Below are 21,586 nucleotides of genomic sequence, written 5' to 3' on the forward strand. Positions count from 1 at the left end.
TCATGTGGGTGGGAATAAAATGTGTAATCCCTGGCTCCCGTGTTGTGCGCCCTCCAAGCATCCACCAACTGGAGGGTATCTAGTTTCTTAGTAAGGGATTTTGGGAAAGCTTGGGAAGTGTGCGAGGCGGAGCTACGGTCCAAAAGAGGATTTGCCACCAGATTAAAATCACCACCCACCAATAGATGGGGGGACAAAAATTTATCCAGAGCACCAAAAAATTTAGAAAAAAAGGTAGCCTGTGCCGAATTTGGTGCATAGACATTAGCAATTGTAAGTTCTCGACCTGAAAGGGTGCCCTTAAGAATAATAAACCTACTGTCCGGATCACGATACACTTGTTGAACCTCAAAAGGAAATGAGTTATGTAGAAAAATGGCCACTCCCCTACTCTTGGAGGAATGTAGGGTATAATACCCCTGCCTATAGGATCTATGAAAAAAGGTCGGGTGTTTTGCGGCTGCAAAATGTGTTTCTTGTAATAAGATGATTTTTGCTCCTAATCTTTTATATTGAAGAAAGGCTGTTTTGCGCTTATTTGGCGAATTGAAACCCTGGACATTATGTGAAATACATTGCATTACCATAATAAACAGAGCCTGCCACTATCACCATAAAAGTACACATTACAAGGATATCCCCTAAAGTTATTTGACTAGACATAGAAACCCGCAAGTCTGCATCAGACAGACATACAGGTGGCAGAACCAGCCTAGGGGACCTCCAGACCCCAACATAGGGGTCGTGACGTCCACAGACCGACATAATACCATCCACATGCACTAAAGTTTTAAGAAAAGAAAAAGCAAAACACAATCGAGAAGAAGCTTTAACATCTTCTATATTTGAAAGGGTAACTGAAGAACGTGGATCAGGCAGAAAAGTCGTCATACCTGATAAAACAAAAAGTTCAAACATTAAGGGGCCACATGGGCCCAAACCCTGTCTCCTTAGAACATGGAGAACAGAGCTGCCACCCCGCAATCGGGCGGCGACACCTCCGGCCATGTCAGGAGGCAGGGTGGGGTAACGTGTCAAAGAGTAGTACAACCATGAATTAATGGGCGCAATTAGGAGGGTCCAATGACCCTTGTTATACCTTAACCCGTACAGTTATCAATGCAAGGCATACAAAATATTCAGTATTGCAAAAATAGCACAGTAACAACCACAGAAATACACAACCTGACAATGTAAAAAATAGAGAGCAAAATCCCTGTGTCCCAAATCTTAGTAAAGTCATAAAAAAACAATAGACCAAACCAAAGACTATCAAGACAATGAGTATTAGGCAAGTGAGAGTGGACACGTCAACCCGGTTCTTGTCTGACTCTCCTTCTATCCCTCCGTGGGGAAGGGGTATGCCAAATGGGAGAAATACGAGGGGTGGAGGGTGGACGTTGAGGTGATGGGGCATCCGCCAAGCCCAATTTGGCCAAGATTGCTCTACCTTCGGGAGGGGATGTAGCTATATATGTGCTCCCATTGTGTGGAACTATCAGCTTAAAAGGGAAGCCCCACTTGTAGCGGATACGAGCTGAGAACAGGGCAGTTGTAACTTCTTTCATCTTTCTACGTTTTTCCAACGTGGCCGGGGAAACATCAGGATAGATTTGTAAAACCGAGCCCTCAAAGGAGATTGTTGGAGTATTGCGAGCAGCTCTGAGGATTTCTTCCTTGGTCAGAAAATCCTTCATGCACAAGACAATATCCCTAGGTGGCTTGTCAGCAGGAGGTTTAGGGCGTAGGGCTCTGTGGATGCGGTCACAAGCAAAAGATCCAGGGTCACGATCTGGAAGGAGTGACTTGAACAATTTGGTTATAATTAATGAAAGATCTGACATAGACTCCGGGATTCCCCTGATTCGCAGATTATTCCTGCGATTGCGATTGTCAAGATCCTCGACCTGCGCCTGCAGTTGTGAAAAAGCCGTTTGTAAATGATCATGTTCTCTGGAAAGTTCACCATAGGCCAGGCTAAGTTCATCGTGTTTGGTTTCCAAGCGGTCTGTCCTAGAGCCCAGCGTGGCTATTTCCTGAGAGAGAACATTAGTGCTTTTATGCAATTCTGATTGAAATTTGGCAGCTAGTTTGGCGTACATAGATTCCAAACAGGACTCCAAGTCCCCTTTTGTGAGATGCTGTGTATTTTCGCTGACTAAGGCCGATAAGGGAGCGGTGGTATCCCGCGCGGGATCGGACAGGGATGCTTGCTCTGTATTGACTGGAGACATGCCGCAAATCTCGTGAGCCTTAAGTAGGTATGTTGTGAGGGACTTCTGAGCTTGTCCCTTTTTTTTCTTGGTGGACGGCATACAAGTAATCCCCCGGGGGTGATCAACTGAAAATTGGAAAGTGAGTGAAGATTATAACCCCAGGGGACCTATAGCGCCCAAAATAGGTTCAGGGTTGTAGTTACATGGATGCTGTCAGATCCATATGCGATAACATTATATTGTAAAAATATTCAGCAAGCCTTGAGAGGGTAGATAGAACATAAGTCGCAGCAATCCTGCAATAAATTCACGTTGGAGCAAGATGATGGCACTGGATCCCAACTCAGGACATGAGAGGGACGGATGGGAAGCAGGAAGCAGAGGACCTCCAATTCTGAGTACAGGGCCCCGCAGGGAGACACCCTCTGGGGCAGTATCAAGGCCCCAGTAGGCCTCTGAGCACAGTAAGGGCCACAGTCACAGAGGATGGTGGATTCTGGGGCTATTAATATGTGGCCCACTCCCCAAAGCACTGTGGGGAGATCATAGTGACAGGATGCCGCCTGTACCCCCCACTCACTGTGTCCAGGTGAAAGGAGGCCTCTGGCAGAAAGTGTAGGCCGCAACCGTCGCCGCCGCCGCGGGGAGCAGCAATACACAGCGGCGTCCCTCTCCCAGCCTCTGTGATACAGAGGACGCTGCAGACGTCCTCGGATGATCCCCCACAGCCCGGATGGCAGCGGGTGTGGATGGAAGACGCCGGAGCCCCGGCCCGTGCAGCCGCACTAGGCCACGGATGTCCGCCGCCACGAGGGGCGGAAATGTCGCCCGGATTCCACCTCCCAGGTATCCGGAATGACACCAGGGCCCTCCTCTGCTCCACTGTGATCCGCTGCTGCACGGATGGCAGCGGATTCCGAAAATCGGCGCCGGAGCTCCGGATTATGCGGCCGCTCCGGTCGCCATCTTGGACACGCCCCCCAGAATGGCCTATTTTGAGAAAACTTGGGACCCCTGGATAAAATATCTCTCAGCACCCTCCTAGGATGGACTGTAGGTACAGTGTGGAACCCATAGAGGGTGCATATTCTACATCCCATGCTTAGCTTCTCGCCCCCCCCTTCTCTCTCTCTCTCCTTCTACACTTATCTTTCCTTTTTTTTCCCTCCCCCTTATCTATTTGTTTCCCTTTCTTTGGATTTACTTAGCTCATGGCCATAAGGGGCTCCCCCCTCATTGTCTGCAGAGAGTTGGAGGGAGCCCAATACGCCACACAAGCTGGGGCTGTCTCGGACACTAGGTCTGACAAAAGTTTCCTCTTTTGTTCTTCTTCTTTTGTTGTTGACCTGGCATTCTCAAGCTCCAATGGGACCCCATTTTGCTATTAATGACTAATGATTGTCATATCTTGTTGCATATTATACATTATTTGTACCAGCCCAGACAGACTGCAGTTTGTTGAGAAATGGATGCATAATTCGATTGGGCTGTTTTGTAACACCTTTTTCTAACACAAAACAAATAAACACTATTGGAAAAGAAAAAAAAATCCCATTGTCAATAACTCTGAATTGCACATACAGAGTTCCAGAGCCAGCCAATTAGCAAACTGCTGGGTTCGGCTGAAACTCATGTGTTGGGATGTGTGAAAACCATGCCCGATAAACTTTGTGTCACTGCACAGATGCCCAGCAGTTCTCTAATTTGCTGGCACACATTTCAGAGGAGGACAAGGGGACTTTTATAGACACATTTCTCCAGTCCACAAACATTTATGTACAGGAAAAATGTGCCTGCTTTTACAAACCATCTGTAAATTTACAGAAGGTTGACAACACAGGGCTGGGGTGTACACTGTGATGCTTTGTTTCATGGCCATGACAGAAATTATACCCTCTGTTGCTTTCTGTGGGCACAGCGCCTGATGGCTGCACTCTATTCAAGTGAATGGGGCTGCACTGCACGCACCCCACAACTGTGTGCAATGTATGCGGTTATGATGTGCTAATGTGAGGTTCTAATGAGGAGGTGATACAACACCTCCTCGCTGCCTACCAAATGCTCTCTGAAGAGTGATCTGAACACAGATCACTTTTCAGATACTAGTTCAGTCACAGAGCAGTGCTTAGTGTTCACTCACTAGAGGCTCAGGCAGCATCATCATTCATGCAGCCAGGATGCAGCTTCCTGCTGCTGTACTTCATATTTCCCGCCCACATCCCTTTTCTGAGGCACAGCACTGGTCATGTTTAGGAATGTGGGCGGGGCAGACAGGAGAAGAGGGGCGGGAGCAGCTGGAGCAGATCGAGTCCTCTCCTGTCTATGCAGGGGAGGGGGATAGCTTGCTGCCTGTAGTCAGTGAGACACTGAAACCTGACAGATGCAGTCAACTGTCCCTTCAGACTGCTTCCCCTGATGAACGGCTGGCAACCCTGCCTGAGCACAAAATCCATGGAAGAGGGGTTGCCTGGGGGGAGGGGCACAGGTAAAATCTGGGGGGCACAGCCCAACCCAGCACACCCCTAGATCCGGCCATGTTACAAAGTGACATGATCTCTTTGCATTGATAATAGCATATTTTCTTCAGGCAAAGATAATTACCCCTCCACTGTATTCTATCACCAACTCACTGGTAGTGTGGAGATATTTACTAATCAAAACAAAAGCTACTGAAGAGGTTAAAACTGTGGATATTCCTCTGCACATGTATGCACATTGTATCCCTGAAATATCAGTTGATAATTGGATACAACAAAGTTAGCATTTTCTATCACATCTGCCACCTATTGTGGATAAACGCATAATATCCCCAATAACTAAATTTAAGAAATTACATATTAATAGCAGATTTAGAATCCCCCCAAACATTTGGGAATTTCGTGCAGCCTTTAATATATTCAAAGAAAGGGGAATTTCCTTTTTTATGCTTGGTTAACTGACTTTATTATTAATGAAAAAAGCTCTTACATGAAATGGGAAGCAGACCTTGGCCATTGCTCCTCTTGGAAAAAATGGCAACAGGCATTTAATAGGCAACAATAAATCATCTGCATATATTGAACATTAGGAAAATGCTCAAAACATTCTAAACAGATGGTATCTAATGCCCTATAGATTATCTAAAATATTCCCTTGTTGTAACTATACTTGTTGGACACGTGAATGTCAAATAGGAACCCTAATAATATATCTCAGAGGGTTGTAAAAATAATCAGAGTTTCTGGAATTCTGTTTCAACTATTCTAGCATTCTTTATGGGCATCTTAACCACACTTACACCAGAAATGGCACTTCAAAGCCTAAATATAGAGACATACCCAACACAATTTAGAACTATTGTAATCAAGGCTTTTTTTTCTCAGAGAATAGGTGCAGGAATTCCCCCTTCTGAGTCACCCCTTGTTTCCCCCCTTAACCACCTCCCAGCACCGTCCCTTGGTTCCACCCCCTACCCACCTCCCAGTATGGTTTATTTTAGAGCATACAGAGCCAGGTATCATTTTGTATGGAATTTGTTAAGGATAATAAGAAAACCAGTAAAATAGATCCCCTGCAGCAAGCAACAAAAGCCCCCCAGCAACAATGGACCCCCACAACAAAATACCACCCCAGCAGCAACAACTGATCTCCCATCAGCAAGCAACAATAGACCACCCCCTTAACAGTAGATCTCTTCTAGGAACAACTGACCTCCCTGCAACAATAGATCCCTCCCCACCAATAGACCACAATGCAAAAATGGATCCCCTCAAGTGACAAAAGATCCCCCAGCAGCCAACATCAATAGACCCCCAGCACCCCATTATGTTCAGTGCTGGAGGAGCCGGAAGTGCGTTTCCCCACATTCCCACTGACAAAAAAAGCCCTGATTGTAATACAAATACTCATTGCCAATAGACTAACAATTTTGAGTCTATGGAAATCCAGTATTACACCCAATATATACAAAGTTATAGACAGACTTAACACCCAGGGTAATTTTGAACTCATATACTTGCATATAAAAATGACAAACTTCACAAATTTAAACTATTATGGCAAATATGGACTTCTCATCCAGAAGCTTCTAGACAGCTTAACCGCTTTCCGTCCGCCCTGTAGCAGTAATACTGCTACAGGGTGGCACGGGTGCGCTAAATCACGTATATATACGCAAGTTTGCATTTCCGGTTAGAGGGTGCGCTCAAGCCATTCGCGCACCGCTATTGGCGGCCTTGACTGTCAATGACCGAGTCTCGGCCGGTGATTTCTCGCCAGGAACCGGTGATCAAGGAGCATTACCGACAGCGGGAGAGAACTCTATGTAAACAATACAGTTCTATCCCCTGTCAACTCCTGCACATGGAGCCATGCAAAGCAGTGTGCTTAGAGTTGAAAGCACACACACAGCACAAAACAAAACAGCACACAGTTAACCCTTTGATCGTCCCATATGTTAACCCCTTCCTCCCAGTGATTTTTATTAGCACGGATCACTGTATTGGTGTCACCGGAGATGTCAGTGACACCAAGTCAGTTCCCCCCAGTGTCAGAATGCCCGCCACAGTCCCCCACTATAAGTCACTGATCGCTGTTATTACTAGTAAAAATAAAAAAAATAAAATCCCAGTATATATGCCACCATTTGTATGCTTTAACTTTCACGTAAACCAATTTACATGTATTAGGGATTTTTTTTTTAGCAAAGACATGTAAAGGAGTACATTGTGGTCTAAATTTATGACAAAATTTGATTTTTAATTTTTTTCACTAGACATTTTTAATAACAAAAAGTCAAAAATATAGTTTTATTCTCAAAATTGCCGGTCTTTTTTTATAGTGTAAAAAATAAAAAACACAGAGGTGATCAAATACCACCAAAAGAAAGCTCTATTTGTGAGAAAAAAAGAACATACATTTTATTTGGGTGCAGCATTGCATGAGCGCACAATTACATAGTTAATCTGGCTGAAAAAAGACAAAAGTCCATCCAGTTCAACCATAGAAAAAAAAAAAGTTATAATCCTATACCCACAGTTGATCCAGAGGAAGGCAAAAAAACCCAGCAAAGCATGATCCAATTTGCTCTTGCTGGGAAAAAAAAATCCTTACTAATCCTGAGAGGCAATCGGATATTCCCTGGATCAACTTTACCTATAAATGTTAGTATCCAGTTATATTCTGTGTCCAGGCCTTTTTTGAAGCAATCCACTGAGCTGGCCAGAACCAACTCTTGAGGGAGTCTATTCCACATTCTCACAGTGAAGAAACCTTTCTATGTTTGGAGATTAAATTTATTTTCCTCCAGACATAAAAAGTGTCCCCTTGTCCTCTGTGATGACCTCAGGGTGAAATACTCTACACCGAGTTCACTATATGAACCACTGATGTATTTATACATGTTGACCATATCCCCCCTTAATCTCCTCTTCTCAAGAGAGAAGAAATTCAGTTCCTCAAGTTCCCCAATGTTCTTTTTGTGAATTGGTGCCCAAAACTGAACTGCATATTCCAGATGAGGTCTTACTAATGATTTGTACTGGGGTAATATGATATCTCTCTCTCTGGAGTCTATACCTCTTTTAATACAAGAGAGGATTTTGCTCACTTTAGAACCCGCAGCTTGGCATTGCATGTCATTATTAAGCTTGTGATCTACCAGAACTCCCAGATCCTTCTCCACCATTGATTCCCCCAGTTGTACCCCCCTAGTATGTATGATGCATGCATATTCTTAGCCCCCAAGTGCATCACCTTACATTTATCAACATTAAACCTCATTTGCCACATAGTTGCCCAATTAAACAGTGCATTAAGGTCGGCTTGTAAATTGGTGACATCCTGTAAGGACGTTATTCCACTGCACAGCTTGGTGTCATCTGCAAAGACTGAAATGGGATTTTTAATCCCAGACCCTATATTGTTTATAAATATATTAAAAAGTAAAGGTCCCAATACTGAACCTTGGGGTACACCACTAACAACCCTAGACCACTCAGAGTATGAATCATTAAACTACTCTCTGAATATGATCTTTTAGCCAGTTTCCTATCCATTTACATATGGATTTTTCCAAGCCCGTAGACTTTACCTTACACATTAGCCATGTGTGGGGAACTGTGGCAAACGCTTTTGCAAACTCCAAGTATACCACGTCCTCTGCCACCCCTCTGTCCAAGTATAGCACGTCCTCCGCCACCCCTCTGGCCAAGGTTTTGCTTACCCCCTCATAAAAAGAAATCAGATTGTCAGTTAAAGTAACGCTGCGCCATAAAAAATGGCCAGGAAAGGGGGTAAATTCTCTGGAGGGCAAGTGGTTAAAGAACTTTGCCAAACATGATACATTTGTATTTTCATTCTTACTCAACTTTTATGGATGAATCCTCTATCCATTAGGAAGTCTTCATTAATAGTGTGACATTATTTATTTTATTTTTCTATTGTGTTTTTTGTAATTATGGATACACCTGTTTCAGTGTGAGCTTTATTGGGTTAATGTGAATACATTATACTATGGTTATTTTATTTTTCTACTAAAACTAGCATGATATGTAAGACTTTTACTGTCTTGGAATGTTTGTTACTACTTTTGTGTTTGTTTACAAAAAATACTACAACAAAATCTATTGATTAAAATAAAATATGCATGCATCATACATACTAGGGGGGAGTATAACTGGGGTAATCAATGGTGGAGAAGAATCTGGGAGTTCTGGTAGATCACAAGCTTAACCGCTTGTCCTCCAGGGGATTTACCCCCCTTAATGACCAGGCCTCTATTTGCTATTCAGTGCTGCACTAATTCAACTGATAATTGCATGGTCATGCTATGCTGTACCCAAACAAAATTTATGGTTTTTTTTCCATACAAATAGAGCTTTCTTTTGGTGGTATTTGATCACCTGTGCACTTTTTATTTTTCGCCCTATAAACAAAAAAAGACCGAAAATTTTGAAGAAAACTATATTTTATACTTTCGGCTATAAAAAATATATAGTAAACTCAAAGTTAGTCATAAATTTAGGCCAAAATGCATTCTGCTCCATGTTTTTGGTAAAAAAAAAAAATCTTAATAAGTGTATATTGATTGCTTTGTGTGTAAGTTATAGCGTCTACAAACTATGGTATAGACAATGGAATGTACGCCATTTTTTTGCTATACAACACTGCAATAGTTTAACTGACAATTGCGGGTCATGCAATATGGTACATAAATGAAATTTATGTCCTTTATTTCACACAAATAGAACTTTCTTTTGGTGATATTTGATCACCTGTGTACTTTTTATTTTTGGCACTATAAACAAAAAACGTTTTGAAAAAAAAATTTTGAAAAAAAAATTCTAATTTGTCATAAAAAATATCCAAAAAACTCAAATTTTGTCATAAATTTAGGCCAAAATGTATTCTGCTACATGTTTTTGAATACAATAAATCCCAATAAGTGTATATTGATTGCTTTATGTGACAGTTATAGCATCTAAAAACTATGGTATAGATCAGGGCTTGAAATTTCCACTCGCCTGCTCACCAACGGCGAGTGGAAATTATGGTGGGGGTGAGTGTGTCCCTCAGGGCCGTCTTGCTGAGCAGGCTCGGAGCTTAGGCCGGATCATGTATGTGTGTGTCTGTGTATGCATGTACATGTGTGTGCATTGTGGGAACTCGCTTCAAAGTGGTAGAGCTTTGTTAACGCACACAGCAACTCGCTTTCTTTAAGGGCCTTTTTGCCCAATTTTATTTACAGAAAATGTCCCAGAACATAAAGCTTCCCACGCAGGGGTATCCACCATCAAACAAAACAATGATTCAGCCTCCTGGCTTACACTCAGCTTGATGTCTGCCTCCTGCAGACTTCTTAAAGAATTATGGCTCTTGCTCACAGCTGGCCACTAGCACACAGCTAGTCTCTAGCAGCCCCTTGCTGCTTTTGGCTTCCACCTCTCCTAGGTGAAGCCCACCTGACTTCCAGGCAGTGACCTCCTGTCTTCCAAGTGGAGCCCTCCTGACTCCTATCTGCCGGGGTGGAGCCCTGCTGACTCCTAGCTGCCGGGGTGGAGCCCAGAACCCTGGTCCTGACTCTCTCTAAAGGCCTGCACACACCTGTGCAATCAGTCTCCTGGCCTATCCCAAAACCTGGTCCCAGGATTGGAGATTTCATCCCTCCCAGATCTCTTGGAAATCTCCAGGCTCCAGATCCCAAAACAGACCTTACAAACAAAGGAGGAAAGTGGCTTTTCACTTTCCTCCTTTGTTTGTAAGGTCTGTCAAACACTTACCATGGAGCCCCTCAACCTGCCTAGTTGAGAATCCTGGGTGACAGATCGTCACACTGTCACAGCATGTACATGTGTGTGTATGTATGTACATGTGTCTGTGTGTACATGTGTCTGTGCGTGTGTATTTCTGTGTATGTACATGTATCTGTGTGTATGCGTGTCAGTACGTGCCTGTGTGTGTATACATGTGTCTGTATGTGTGTGTGTACATGTGTCTCTGTGCATGAGTGTGTACATGTGTCTCTGTGTGTATGTACATGTCTGTGTGTGTACAGGTGTCTCTGTTTGTGTGTGCTTGTTGGTGGCGAGTAACTCTTAAGGCCTGGCTAGTAGCTCAGGACTTGAAATTTTAAGCCCTGGATAGATAATGGAATTTACACAGCTTTTACTTTCTGAATGCCCATCACATTTTTTGAGGTGCTAAAATGCCAGGATAGTACAAACACCCCCAAATGACTTCTTTTCAGAAATTTGACACCCTAAATTATCTGCTGAGAGGCATATTGAGCCCATGGAAGATTTATGTTTGGAAAATGACAAAGACATTTTTTTTTTTAACACAAAGTTGTCATTTAAATATTTCTCACACAAGCCATGGATATATGTGGAATTACACCCCAAAATACATTCTGCTACTTCTACAGATTATGGGGATACCACATGTGTGAGACTTTTTGGGAGCCTAGCCTTATACAGGAGCCTAAAATCCAATGACAACTTTGAAAGCCTGAAGGTGCGCAACTTCCTCATTTCACTTCCTCACTACCTATCACAGTTTCGGAGGCCCTGAAATGCCAGGATAGCACAAACCCCCCCAAATGACCCCTTTTTGGAAAGTAGATATCCCAAGGAATCTAAAAAGAGGCATGGTGAGTATTTTGCGGATCTCATTTTTTCACAATGTTTTGAAATATAAAAAGAAAAGAAATATGTTTTTGTTTTCTTTCTTCATTTTCCAAAAACTTGTGGCAACAAACGAGATCTGCAAAATACTCATCATTCTTCTTCAGTATTTTTTTGCTAGGAAATTACTTTGAACTCCCAAAGATTATATATTTTTTTAAAGTAGACACCCTAATGAATAAAATGGTGGGTGCTGCAATTTTTTATGTCACATAGTACTTGCGCTGCAATTTTTCAGAGGCATATTTTTGAAAAAAACTTTTAAAGCACAAAAACACAATATATTGGCTAATTATTTGGTAAAATATAAAAGATGATGATATGCAGAGTAAATAGATACCAAACATGACATGCTTTAAAACTGCGCATGCTCCATGCAATGGCGACACACTGCATACATTTTTAATATTCATCGGCAACGTTTTAAAAGCTTTTACAAGCTACCATTTTAGATTTATAGAGGAGGTCTAGTGTTAGAATTACTGTCCTTGATCTGACGTTCACGGCAATACCTCACATGCATGATGCAACCGTTGTTTACATACCGCCACATGGTCAAAGGTTTGTGCACACAGGTGTGCATGCATGGGAGGGGCAATTTTTTTTTTAAGTTATTTTTATTTTTTTTTATTATTTTTACACTGTACCTCTAATTTTTTTTTTCTCGCAGCGATTTTTCAAAACACAAATTAAAAAAAAATACACCTTTTTTACTTTTCATGCACAAAAATACAATATATTGGCCAGTTATTTGGTAAACTATAAAAGATGATGGTATGCCGAGTAAATAGATACCAAACATGACATGCTTTAAAACTGCGCATGCCCCGTGCAATGGCGACAAACTGCATACATTTTTAATATCCATAGGCAATGCTTTAAAAGCCTTTACAAGCTACCATTTTAGATTTACAGAGGAGGTCTAGAGCTAGAATTACTGCCCTCGATCTAACATTCAAGCAGTACCTCACATGCATGGTGCAACCACTTTTTGCATACCGACACAGGGTCAACGCTCACGCGTGCAGGGGGGCGAGGGTGCTTTTTTTTTTCTTTTTTTAAGTAATTTACATTTTTTTTAAAATTATTTTTACAGTGTCCCTTTCCTTTTTTATCACTTTTAATGCTATCACAGGGAATGCAAATATTCCCTATAACATCAATAGGCATTGTCATATATTCTTTTTTGAGAAATCTGGAGCACCTGCGCACCCCCCAACCCAGAAATGCAGAGTCACATATGTATATATATACCATATATATATACATACATATATATATATATATATACACACACTTGATTTTGAGCAGAGGGCCCACCCTGCAGCAGTAAATGTGGGCGGGCCTTAAGCGGTTAATAATGGAATGCAATGCCAGAGCGAGGGCCACCTGTATCGCTGGGAAGGAGCGGCCCAGCTGATAGGCCTGGTAGCAGAGAATCTGAATGAGTACCCCTGCACCCCCTAGGTGGATAGGGGAAGGAGCACTCTGGTGGGAAACCAGATGCCTCCTTGGGACTGTCCACTTTTAAAGTAACAGGCACCAGATCCCCTGTTCACGGATACCTCCAGATTGCTCGGTAAAGAGGAGGACTTTATCTAGGGTCTGGAGTGGTACATTAGCCCCTTGACGCCAACCATACGAAAATGAGCAACTGGGCTTTTTTCTGTGGGGCCACTAATTTGCGTACCTGTCTTTCTGCTGGGAGCACGTTGCATGGTTTCACTGAGAGCCACGGGTCCCGATCAAACTCCCGATTCCAGGTCACCTAATCACTGTGATAGCCTCTGATTGGCTATCAGAGTGATCAGTCACTGTGAAGCCTCCCCCCCGTGTTTTCTCTCTCTGACTGGAGGAGAAAGATACATTGCATCTCTCTCTGTTCTTTCAGAGAGGAAAAAAAAGTGTGTGTAAAAAATAACTAAAAGTAATAATTAACAAAACAACAACAAAAAAAAATACTCAGATCAAGGTTTGGTCTAGGTTTGTACCAGGCTAGTGTTTGGGTCAATGTCAGGGTCAAAGGTCAAGGTCGGGTGCCCCCCCAATTTTTAAATTAGTATCAGTGTCAGTTAGTGGCAAGATTAAAAAAAGAAAAAATGAATAAAAAAATTGTGCACTATTGTTTCTGGTCCATACTACGGGTACAAACAACAACTAACATACACACAAGTGGTATCTCTGAGATTGCCAGGAGCAGGGGCAATTATTTTGGGTTGTTCTTTGGTGGTAAGTTACGGTAGTAACAAGAATTATGCAGCTAAATTTTAAAAAAAAATGTTTTTTGTACTATATTGGGCCAGTTTTCCTTTGGTAATAAAAAAAAAAATCAGGAGATATTCATTACCATTTACCACCACAGGAAAGCCCAATTTGTCCTGAAAAAAACAAGGTATAATCCACCTGGATGCACAAAGTAATAGTGGTGATATGTACGGTTTTGCTAATACATGTCAAAGTTGCAAAATTGTGCTTAGGCATTAATATTTGTTTTAATCTTAGGCACAAATGGGTTATGGAGACACTGGCTAGCTCTCCAACAGAGACGCTGCTGCATAGAAGGCTTTTAAGTAGTTCCAGGAAGTTGTCCTCAGTTCATCGATTTCCTTGGACATGCTGTACACCCATAACCCTATCCCAGTTCAAATCCCCTAAATAAACACAACAAAACCAAAGTTCAAAGACTGATCTCTGACTCATGCTGGATGCAAGCCTGTATGAAGATGCATGTTGCCTGGCTGTGCAGGACTATAGAGGGACAATGCTACATTATTATTACACTGGATTTATATACTGCCAACAGTTTGCACTGGAGATAGTGCAGAGAAGGGCAACCAAAGAGGCATGGAGGAAATCAGCTATGAGGAAAGATTAGAGGAACTGAATTTATTCTCTCTTGAGAAGAGGAGATTAAGGGGCGATATGATCATCATGTATAAATACATCAGTGGTTCATATAGTGAACTCGGTGTAGAGTTATTCACCCTGAGGTCATCACAGAGGACAAGGGGGCACTCTTTACGTCTGGAGGAAAAGAGATTTAATCTCCAAACACTGAAAGGTTTCTTCACAGTAAGAGCTGTGAAAATGTGGAATAGACTCCATCAAGAGTTGGTTCTGGCCAGCTCAGTGGATTGTTTTAAAAAAGGCCTGGATTCTTTCTTGGATACACAGAATATAACTGGATACTAACATTTATAGGTAAAGTTGATCCAGGGAATATCTCGGTGGATTGGGAAGGATTTTTTTCCCCTGCAGGAGCAAATTGGATCAAATTGGATCAAATTGGATACTGGGTTTTTTGCCTTCCTCTGGATCAACTGTGGGTATAAGATTGTGTATATAGGATTGAATATTTTCTTCCCTTTTATTGGTTTAATTAGATGGACTTGTCACAATGTGAGTGGCCATTTTTATGTTTTTAATAAAGCAGTGTGCTTAAAGGATAAAGCACTATTGTGTTTTACTCATTTTTTTCTGACATTTGCATGCTGAATAAATATATATATATTTATTTAATTATATTCTTCAGATTTTTTTAACATATAAAAAAAGTCATTTTAACATATCTTTTTACATACAGAGGTGAAACTCAAAAAAATTAGAATATCGTGCAATAGTTCATTTATTTCAGTAAAGCAACTTAAAAGGTGAAACTAATATATGAGATAGACTCATTACATGCAAAGCAAGATAGTTCAAGGCATGATTTGGCATAATTGTGATGATTATGGCTTACAGCTCATGAAAACCCCAAATCCACAATCTCAGAAAATTAGAATATTGTGAAAAGGTGCAATATTCTAGGCTCAAAGTGTCCCACTCTAATCAGCTAATTAAGCCATAACACCTGCAAAGGGTTCCTGAGCCTTTAAATGGTCTCTCGGTCTGGTTCAGTAGGAATCACAATAACGGGAAAGACTGCTGACCTGACAGTTGTGCAGAAAACCATCATTGACACCCTCCATAAGGACGAAAAGCCTCAAAAGGTAATTGCAAAAGAAGTTGGATGTTCCCAAAGTGCTGTATCAGAGCACATTAATAGAAAGTTATGTGGAAGGGAAAAGTGTGGAAGAAAAAGGTGCACAAGCAGCAGGGATGACTGCAGCCTGGAGAGGATTGTCAGGAAAAGGCCATTCAAAAGGGTTGGGGACTTTCACAAGGAGTGGACTGAGGCTGGAGTCAGTGCATCAAGAGCCACCACACACAGATGGATCCTGGACATGGGCTTCAAATATCGTATTCCTCTTGTCAAGCCGCTCCTGAACAACAAACAACGTCAGAAGCGTCTTACCTGGGCTAAACAAAAACAGACCTGGTCTGTCGCTCAGTGGTCCAAAGTCCTCTTTTCTGATGAGAGCAATTTTTGCATCTCATTTGGAAACCAAGGACCCAGAGTATGGAAGAAGAATGGTGAGGCACACACTGCAAGATGCTTGAAGTCCAGTGTGAAGTTTCCACAGTCTGTGTTGATTTGGGGAGCCATGTCATCTGCTGGTGTTGGTCCACTGTGCTTCATTAAGTCCAGGGTCAACGCAGCCGTCTACCAGGAGATTTTGGAGCACTTCATGCTTCCTTCCGCAGACGAGCTTTATGGGGATGCTGACTTCATTTTCCAGCAGGACTTGGCACCTGCCCACACTGCCAAAAGCACCAAAACCTGGTTCAATGACCGTGGGATTACTGTGCTTGATTGGCCAGCAAACTCACCTGACCTGAACCCCATAGAGAATCTATGGAGCATTGCCAAGAGAAAGATGAGAGACATGAGACCCAACAATGCAGAAGAGCTGAAGGCCGCTATTGAAGCATCCTGGTCTTCCATAACACCTCAGCAGTACCACAGGCTGATAGCTTCCATGCCACGCCGCATTGAGGCAGTAATTGCTGCAAAAGGGGCCCAAACCAAGTACTGAGTACATATGCATGCTTATACTTTTCAGAGGTCCGATATTGTTCTATGTACAATCCTTGTTTTATTGATTGCATGTAATATTCTAATTTTCTGAGATTGTGAATTTGGGGTTTTCATGAGCTGTAAGCCAGTTATAAGAAATCACGGCTTGAACTATCTTGCTTTGCATGTAATGAGTCTATCTCATATATTAGTTTCACCTTTTAAGTTGCATTACTGAAATAAATGAACTTTTGCACGATATTCTAATTTTTTCGAGTTTCACCTTTATTTGTAAATGCATTCCAAAAATGTAGATTTGTATTTTTAAAGACATACAGTATATTTGAAAGGTATTTTAAAAATATTTTTCATATACTTTGTAATAAAAACGCATTTCAACATGCAGTGTATATATGTTTTTATACAGTGTGTATATATATATATATATATATATATATATATATGTGTGTGTTGAAATATATTGAATATGGCCAAAATTGTAGCATTTCAAATATATGGCAAGATATTTAGGAAGAATATTTTTAAGCTGGATTAATACAAAAAGTTTCTTAAACTAACACAGGTGTCTCAAAATTGAGTTCTATCACCCCCTGGCAGCTTTTGAACTGATACAAACGTCTCTGCATATACAGGGATTGGACAAAAAATGGAAACAATACATGATTTGCAGGCTTGAAAGTGACGACATGTTTCACGTTGAAACGATGTAACATTCTTTTGCTTCCGCTGTGCGATGAGACATCTAGTTAACAGGTGGGAACTTAACTTTCGTCATTCACCGCGTGCACTGCTAGTAATACGGAGTCATGTCTGTCACGATCGCGGCGTCAGACCCCAGACCTTCTCACCAAACTCGTGACCGATGGACTAGCCGATCTAAAACTGCGATGTCACGTGTATAACAATGCTACACCCAGCTGCACCCTGCACAACGATTTTTCAGCTAATTGGACCACAATCGATGTACCGGCAGCCTGAGCGATTGTTACTGGGTCAGGTTAATTACGCAATTAACCCTTCACACTGCCACCACCTCCTTTTTGTACAGAGAAAGGGGAAACTCGGTGATATCAGCTAAAACACTATAATGGTTGAGATAATCGTCTGCATAATACGGTCACTGCAGGCCGATTATGCAGAGGGTTAAACAAACACAGTAGCGTTCCCTTTAAAGGCAGGAATTCGTAAATTGCAATAACGCGCTATAGAAACAGTTCAACACTTTCAGAAGGAAAGATTTATTACTAAAAGGTCAAATGGGTGCAATAAAAATATTTACAGAAAAAGATGTAACTAAGATATATATATAAATATACAGAGACCAACAGCACAGCAAAGAGATATCAGAGAGAGGTGAAAGGGTTAAGGTACTTGCCAAAGTCCTGGGTTAGCAGATCCTAGCTTCAGAGCGAAAGGGCACGGGTCTCCCCAGGTGGTACTGATGTTAAAATGGGAGACGTCTTCAACTTCCTTCTCTTAGGCCTGACAGCCCAATTTGTAGTTCCCCAGCAAGGGGTGTCTCTTAAGTCAAGGACCAATACCCCGTTTAGGGCGTGGAGGTCTGGGCTGATACCTTAACTAGAACTATTTTGGCCCATAACTTCCCGTCTGCACAAGTGACATTCCACCCGCGGGTAGATTATTATGCAGACACGTCTGAGGATTGATTAGATATGAATTATGAAATTCTACACTGAATGGTTCATGAGATCTAATTTTCTGCTTCCCTATGTATTCGAGACAAGGCGAGTGACCTATCAAACTGTTCGGCTCCTCTTAGCCAATCTGACGATATGTCTGGTTTTTATGTAAGTCTCTCATATTCCAAGATATGAGACATAGGGGAAAAATGGATTTTGAAAAGTGTTGATCTGATTCGTGCTTCCTTGGAATGCCTTGAACTCCGTTATCTTTATACGAGGTGTTAAATGGCACAGGTTGCTCAGACAGCCAGGCAGCTTGCTCAGAGAGGTGTTTTATAGCTCTGGGCTCCCTGCCGTGTTCTAGCTTGCCTGTGACACTTCCAACACACATATGTCCCTGTGGATAAACAGAGAGGAAAGGGGGAAAAATGAGGGACAACATGGAGATTCTTAACAAAATGGAAGACTGCGTCAGTCTCTGGGTTTACGCTGTTACAATGTCAGAGTTTAACTGTCAGTGCCGCTTAGCTGGTGCCTCTGTGTCTGAAGCTGCCAATTTATTTGTTGATGTATCGCGATGTATAGTATCAAAGGGTATGACGGCATATATTGTTTTTCTGAGAAAACATCATCTGATAAGCGTCGTCAACATGGTCAACTGACTGAAAGAGATAAAAGGACATTGCACAGGATTGTGACCCAGAATAAGAAAACAACTGCTGAAAAAGTGACTGCACAGCATTCATCACATGCATTCTATTGGAAATATCTTTGGAAACTTCTTTTATATCTGAACTGGATCCAGCATCTCAACATTATGGAAACGTAGCCCCAGTCCACAATGCTGGTGTTGCACTTATGCAAATATATTGTGTATAGGCGAGAGCTGGAAACAAGTACAATGAAAAACAGCTAGCACACAAGGTAAACGTAACACCTAAAAGTATATGGTATAAAAGTGCAGCGCTAAATAAATTAAATAATGTCATGTAAAACAGTTAAATGCACCATATAAAATGAGATAAATATAAATATAGTCCATAAAATACATAAAATATAAATGGATAATAGTGTCTGTGGGACTACAAGGTACAGCAATCATGGTGAAGGATAAACTGCAATTTTGATCCAGTGAGGAAATCCATGCTCACGAAATGCATGCTCACGAAACACATCGGGCTAAGCCACACTTGCTGATATCACGCCTCCGCTGCCGAAGTTCAGAGCAGCGGCCATCTTGGTACTTTGATTTTATCCTTACTTTTTATGTTTGTTCCACATGGATCATTTTATTTATGCTGCAATAAAATACTGCACTATATATAACATTTCTTTGCTCCTGTGAACTATTCTTCTTAGGAAAGGGTCCACCTTCATTTTACCTGTGGCGGAGCAGTTCAAGTTAGATCTTCTGGCTGTTTCTTGGCTCCTTGATGTGATGTGCATATATGCGATTTACCAGTACAGTTGCAAGAAAAAGTATGTGAACCCCTTGGGATTACGTGGCGTTTTGCATGAATTGGTCATAAAATGTGCTCTGAACATCATCTAATTCACAACAATAGAAGAACACAGTCTGCTAAACATAATACTACACAAACAGATGTTGCCATGGTTTAATTGCACATAACATGTAAACATTCACAGTGCAGGGAGGAAAAAGTATGTGAGGCCCTAGCTTAATGACTTCTCCCAGAGCTAATTGGAGCCAGGAGTGAGCCAACCTTGACTCCGATCAGTGTGATGATATTGGATGTGTTGCTGACAGCTGTCCTGCACTTAAAAAACACACACCTGTTTTGAGTTTACTGGTTTCAGGAAGCACTGTCTGATGTGAACCATGTTTCGCAGAAAAGAGCTCTCAGAAGACCTACGATCAAGAATTGTTGACTTGCATGAAGCTGGAAAGGGTTACAAAAGTATCTCCAAAAGCCTTGATGTTCATGTGTCCACGGTAAGACAGACTGTCTACAAATGGAGAAAGTTTAGCACTGTTGCTACTCTCTCTAGGCGTGGTCGTCCTGTAAAAATGACTGCAAGAGCACAGCGCAGAATGCTGCATGAGGTAAAGAAGAATCCCAGAGTGTCAGCTAAAGACCTACAGAAATCTCTGGCACATGCTAACATTTTTGTTGACACATCTACAATAAGGAAAACATTAAACAAGAATGGAGTGCATGGGAGGACACCACAGAGGAAGCCATTGCTGTCCAAAAAGAATATTGCAGCACGTTTGAAGTTTGCAAAAGAGCACCTGGATGTTCCACAGCACTACTGGCAAAATATACTGTGGACAGATGAAACCAAGATTGAGTTGTTTGGGAAGAACACACAACACTATGTGTGGAGAAAAAAAGGCACAGCAAACCAACATCAAAACCTCATCCCCACTGTAAAACATGGCGGAGGGAGCATCATGGTTTGTGGCTGCTTTGCTGCCTCAGGGCCTGGACGGATTGTTGTCATTGATGGGAAATTGAATTCCAGAGTTTATCAAGACATTTTGCAGGAAAACGTACGACCATCTGTCCGCCAACTGAAGCTCCGCAGAGGATGGGTGATGCAACAGGACAATGACCCAAAGCATACAAGTAATTCGACAAAACAATGGCTGCAACAGCACAGAATATGCCTTCTGGAGTGGCCCAGTCAGAGTCCTGACCTCAACCCGATTGAAATGCTGTGGCATGACCTTAAAAGAGCGATTCACACCAGACATCCCAAGAATATTGCTACACTGAAACAGTTTTGTGAAGAGGAGTGGTCCAAAATTATTCCAGATCATTGTGCATTTCTGATCTGCAACTACAGGAAACGTTTGGTTGAGGTTATTGCTGCCAAAGGAGGGTCAACCAGTTATTAAGTCCAAAGGTTCACATACGTTTTCCTCCCTGCACTGTGAATGTTTACATGTTATGTGCAATTAAACCATGGCAACATCTAATGTTTGTGTAGTATTATGTTCAGCAGACTGTGTTCTTCTATTGTTGTGACTTAGATGACGTTCAGAGCACATTTTATGACCAATTCATGCAAAACGCCACGTAATCCCAAGGGGTTCACATACTTTTTCTTGCAACTGTAGCTTTCTGGTGAGTTTACATCTGGCAGAGGTGGTGGTGGTGTTGCATTTATGATGAATAAACTCCACAGTGCGATAGGGGCGGGTGCAATTGAGGTGTTTAACCAGTTGCCACCCGGCCTATAGCCAGATAGCGGCCGGGCGAACAACTCATCCTTCCGGGTGGACACCATATGGCATCCTTTCCGGAACACGCATTGTGCATGCCTGCAGCGCCACGCTGTAGCGAGATCTGTCACCGGCCACGTACCTCGGACGCGGCCGATGACAGATCTGTGTTCCGGCCCCGTTGCCAGTACCATGTGACCTGCTGTGACCAATCACAGCAGGTCATATGACAGTTGTATACAATGGATGGCTTCCTTTCATGCCATCCATTGTATACAAGTGTGTCTAGCTGTGAATGGTCAATCACAGCCCAGCTGTGTTATGTGATTAGCCGTGGCCAAATCACAACTAATCACAAAAAAAAAACCCTGAATGAATCGATTTCATTCTGGTAAATGCTTACTTATAGCAAAGTAATTCTTTGCTGTAAGCAAATTGTGTAAAAAAAAAAAATACTG

This window comes from Staurois parvus, unplaced genomic scaffold (assembly GCF_062004578.1).
Source record: "Staurois parvus isolate SC_StPar_1 unplaced genomic scaffold, SC_StPar_1.0 ptg000430l, whole genome shotgun sequence".
NCBI lineage: Eukaryota > Metazoa > Chordata > Amphibia > Anura > Ranidae > Staurois > Staurois parvus.